This window comes from Olea europaea, unplaced genomic scaffold, assembly GCF_002742605.1.
Source record: "Olea europaea var. sylvestris unplaced genomic scaffold, O_europaea_v1 scaffold1869, whole genome shotgun sequence".
NCBI lineage: Eukaryota > Viridiplantae > Streptophyta > Magnoliopsida > Lamiales > Oleaceae > Olea > Olea europaea.
This window is the reverse complement of record NW_019236481.1, coordinates 20,252-26,216: the sequence shown is the minus strand read 5'-3', so window position 1 is coordinate 26,216 and position 5,965 is coordinate 20,252.

The following is a 5,965-nucleotide window of genomic DNA, read 5'->3' as shown; positions in this document are numbered from 1 at the left end:
TAATAGAGGTGATGTTGGATAATAACTAGTTGTAGTATCTTGCAAAACAATAAAATACAAAAAATAAAACTTATGACTGATCGAATCTCATGACAACACGATGTCCTAAAGTGAAATTGTCCGTCATTAACTAAAGCGACATCTGGACAATCACTCCCAATGTACAATGATCAAATAAACCACTTGTGTAGCAGTAACAAATAATTTCAAAACTCATATATATATGAAAATGCAATTTCATTTTTGATATAATTTTTTCAAAACTAGTTTATATAGATAGAATATATATAACTGCCTCTACCATGATCTAAAAAATATTTGCAATTTTTAATGGATTATAGATAATAGTTTGTTAAAAAAGATTATACTATATTTGCTAGTATGACAAATTAAATAATTAAGAAAATAATTGAAATAAATAAAAAATTATTATTTTAATAAAGAAAGCCCAATCAAAAACTTTTTAATTATTGCGTGGTATGTGACCCGGATTCTCAACCTCCCACATAAATTTCACACTTTCCACCAATTGGGCACTTAATATAAATTAGTTATTTCTTTCATATATTATATTTATTGTATAAATATCTAGCAATCCCCACATGAAAGAATTAATATAAATATTATTTTGAAGTATGGTAGAAATCTGCAGGCTTAAGTGTCTATCAACTTGAACGTTGACTTTATATATTCTATCGAATTTGCTAACTGTAGAGTGAAATATGTTTTAAATTCTACAATTATAGTTGCAAACTAAGACAATAGAATAGACACATGACTTCTAAAGCAATCATTGAGTTCTCGTGGTTGTGTTCATTTTGATCATGAATTTTTCCAATTTCTTTGAGTGCTTTAGAGAATTAGCCTCAATTCTTATAAGAAGTGGCACCACTTCCACATTCAAATAAGATCTTTTATCAATGGTGAACTATATCTAAACATCGCATTGAATATCATCTATACTATACATTAAGAATATTAGCTCGTCCTCTAATCAATATAGCTAGTACTATACATCATAGGAAGGGATTTGGAATAAATCTAATGTAATAACCCTACAGACCACTCCAATAACTTTGTTGTCCCATCGAACATTGTCTATGGGATCTCAAATCGAAAGGTTGGCTTTCCATTATAGGTGATCTAGTTTGTAAATAGGCTTTAGTTCCTTCTCCCTTGATGTTTTTAGAACAAGCTCTCTACCTAATCCTTTGATTAATGGATAGCAATCTCATCACCTAACTTCACATGGTCAATAGCTATAACACATCCCTAAGCTACTAGCACACAGTATTGTGCCTCCTACGATTATGTCTAGACTTTTCATTGTATGATGAATTTTAGGCTCTTGAAATAATAGCTTGCCTGTCACAATGGACAGAAATAGTTGAAAGTGGTTTAGACCACAAAGGAACATCCATAAGAAAATTTCTTAACCATTCAAACTCTTCACTTGTCTTATCTAAAGCTATGAGCTTAGATTCCATAACAGATCTCACAAAAAGTTTGCTCAATAGATTTCCAAGATATAGCACTACCAACTAATGTAAATACATACCCACTTATAGCACTGCCAACTAATGTAAATACATGCCCACTCGTAGATTTACTTTTATTAGTATCAAAAATTCAATAAGCACCACAATATCCCTCAAGTACAGTAAAGAATATGGTATAACGTATTCTCCAATCGAGAGTGTATCTCAATATCTCAAGACTCCAATAAGAGCGTCCCAATGTTTATTGTTAGCATTACTAGTATACCTAATAAATCGACCAACCGTATATGCTATATCAGATCTTGTACAGTTCATGAGCTACATGAGACTACCCAACACTCTAGCATATTCTAGAGCAGAAAGGCTTGGATATGAATGTTTCTCAATTGATGGCTTGCATCATAAAGTGTTTTAGTAGGAATACAATTGTATTAGTTAAATTTCTTAAGCACTTTTTTCTACATAATGAGATTGGGTTAAAGTAATTCCTTCAAAATGTTTTACTATTTAAATTCCTAGAATAACATCAGCAAGACCAAAATCTTTTATTTTGAAGTGCTTTTTCAGAAACTTTTTAGTCTTATTAATCACATTTAAATTAGATCCCATTATCAGCATATCATCAACATGTAAGAAACTTATCACACAAAAATTATTTTCAAATTTGCTATATATACACTTATCTACTTCATTTATCACATAAATGCTAGATTTTAGAACGGTATCAAATTTTTCATATCATTGTTTAGGAGCTTGTTCAAGGCCATAAAAGGGATTTTTTTAAGTCTGTATAGTTTATCATCAATGCCTTCTACAACAAATCCCTCATGTTAGTCCATATAAACCTTATCTTCTAAGTCTCCATTTAAAAATACAATTTTGACATCAATTTGATATATAATAATATCATATAATGAAGCAATCGCGAATAACATCCTCATAGAGGTCATCTTAATAACAAGTGAATAAGTATCAAAGAGTCAACTCTTCCTTTCTGTATATAGCCTTTAGCTACAAGTCTTGCTTTAAACATATCAATTGAACCACCAAATTTAATTTTTTTTTAAACAACCATTTACACCTAATTATCTTATATCCTTCAGGTAAGTTTACTAATTTTCAAGTATTATTAGATATCATTGAATTATATTTACTATTTATAGCTTCCTTCCTAGAGTCTGGTGAAGACATAGCTTCACCAAAAGTATTAGTAACATCCCTTACTAAGTTGATTAGAAAGTCAAGACCGAAAGAAGTAGTGGTCCTAGGCCTTCAGCTTCTCCTAATTTCAGCTTCTTCTAATTCTTCATCTCTAACTTTAGGAGAAATACTAATAGAGCTACTTGTTCCTTTAGATTTTTCTTTAAAAGGAAATTTGTTTTCAAAAAATTCAACTTCTTCATTTTCAAATTTTTTTCCTTATCAATCAAATTATTTTTAGAATCAATAACTAAAAATCTGTAAGCATTATTGTAAAGAACATAGTCTATAAAAACACAATCAAGAGTTTTCGAACCAAGTTTAGCTCAAGTAGGTGTTGGGATAGAAGTTTTAGTTAAACATCCCCACACTTTGAGATATAGGTATTCTACCCTTCCACATTGCATAAGGGGGCTTATTATTTTTCCTACTGAGAATTTTGTTAAGAATATAACGCGCAGTAAGAAGAGCTTCCTTCCTCCACATGTTAAAGGTAATCCATAAGACTTTAGCATTGAAATGACCATATCCTTAAGAGTTTTATTTTTCCTTTCAACTTCACCATCAAATTGGGGAGAATAAGGTGGAGTAATCTCATGAATGATACCATTATCAACACAGATTTGTCAAAATCACCGGTATATTCTCCTTCCTTATCAATCTTATAATTTGATTAGTTTTGTCTAGCTAATTTGTACATCAATTTTATATGAAATAAATTTTGAATAACTTTCATCCTTGCTCTTAAGAAGATAAATATAACAAAATCGAGAAAATTTGTCAATGAAGGATAAAAATATTTATTTCCACCACAAGTAACATATCCTTTTAAATTACATAAATCAGAATGTATTAAACTTAACAGTAGTTCTATCAACATGAGGATATAAATTTCTAGCATACTTAGATTCAACACAAATATCACTTTTCGTATTTGAAAAGTTATCAATCGTGGGAATGTTTCCAAACTCATTAGTTTTTTAAGTAAAAGCTATAATAAAGTATCCAAATCCAACATGCCACAAATTATAATAATCTAACAAGTAAGTAGAAGAAGTAGATACTTTATTGTTAATCACGGAAAAATTAAGTTTAAACAAACTCTCATCAATATACCATTTCCCAACAAATGAACCACTCTTAGATAATACAACTTGACCACTCTTAAATACAGTTTTAAATCTCTTTTTGAGTAAAATAAATCCTAACTCTAGATTTTTTCTAATATCAGGTACATAAAAGATATCCTTCAAACAAAAAAAATTCCAAAAGTAAATCTAAGAGTTATAGTTCTTTTCCACTCGATCTTGAAGGGAAAAGCATTTTCCATGAATGGACATTTTACATTATTAGCAAGAATGAATGAAGAATAGGCACCTCTTGTACATCATATGTGCTTAGTAGCTCCAGAATCTACCCTCTAATTTGTCATGCTGTTTACTAGCTTAACTTATGTCACCATACCAAAGAAATTTTCATCCTCTACTACATGTGTCTGATTCTTCACTGTTTTTCCTTTCCTATTTCTATAATGCTTTGTGAAGTTTCTTGGTTTACACAAACAAAACAGTCACCAACAACTATGTTTTAAATTTTAAATTGGGGTTTAGACCAATTGTTCTTCCCTACGAATTTTTTTCCCTTATTTGTCATTAAAGTTCTGACCCTTAGTAAAGTTTCCAACAATAATTTAACTACCAGAATTTCCTTCAATAAGATTGGCTTTGGTGCCCAAATTTGTTCTCTCCCTGTGTTTTGTCATTGTATTGTCTTTCTCAATTCTAATCCTGATAATCATATCCTCTAAAGATATTTATTTTCTTTTATGCTTCAAACTGTTTCTATATTCTTTCCAAGCAGGTAGTATTTTTTCAATAATAGCGGATTCTTGAAAACCCTTAAAGAGTTTATATCCTTCAGCAATAATTTCATAATTATAATATGTAATTCTTCAACTTGACTGACCAATTTTTTAATGTAATCCATTTTAAATTCTTGAAGTTTTCCCACGGCAAATTTCTTAGTTCCAACATCTTCAGTAGCATATTTCTCTTTTAAGAAATTCCATAATCCTTTAGCAAATTTACACGACTAGTAAACATCATATAAATCAAAAGTCAAGCAATTTAGTATGTAATTTCATCACAATCATCCCTATGCTTTCAACTAGCTAAATCTTATATTTCCTTAACAGTAGGCTTATTAGCAATTGCAGCAACAAGTTTGTCAGATTCAATAGCATCAACCATTTTAAGAGTTGTCAAATAAAATTGTAACTTCATTTGCCATCTCTTAAAATTTCTTCCATCAAATAATTCAGATTTTTCAAAATACCTAGGAACAGATGCATCTATTGCAGATATAGCAACTAATTACAAGAAAAATTTCACTTTAGAATGTTGGGTAATACTAGTTGCAGTACCTTGCAGAATAGTAAAATGCAAAAAATATAAATGATTGAATTTCGCGACAGCACATGTTCTAAAGTGGCATTGCTAGCTATTAACTGGTGCGATTTTTGTGAACAATCACTCTCATGATACAACGATCAAATAAACCACTTGTTTAGCAATTATGAATTATTTTAAAACTCTCAAATGTACTATATATATATAAAGAAGCGAGATGAATACTTTCCTTTCTTTTTTATGTTTGTTTAATTATTTGATATGAAAAATTCAAAGTAACCATTTTAGCCCTTTAAAAATTGGTTAAATCAATTTTTTGGATCAACTAATGTTCAAATTTAAACTCCAAATGAAAATTTTTAAAAGATTTATGATTGTGGGTGACACAAATTAAATATTTCAATAAAGTTTAAGATTTTTTGAAAGGTTTAATAACATAACTACAATTATCCATTTGCATAAAGGAGTACATGGTAATAATTCGTAATAAGTTATTTCATATCTTAGCTAAAATTTTATTTATTTATATTATTGATTTGTTATAGTATCTTCGGTTTCTACTCGCAATAACATTCATAATCTATACGAATTGTTCAAAAATCAACTTAATGGGTTAAGGATCACTAATCTTGTGAAATATAAACAAACAATAATTTTACTAGGAAAATGCTATGTGTACAGAATAGTGTACACATAGCTTGAGACCACCCCTCACATGGAAGGAAGCCCACACACAATAAAATAATTGTGGGTCCCCCTCCATATGAGAAGTGTGATGCATTGTGTACACATAACATTTTCCATTCCAACATGTTTAGACACATGACCTAAGGTTACGAAAGTTTGCATAACGACTTG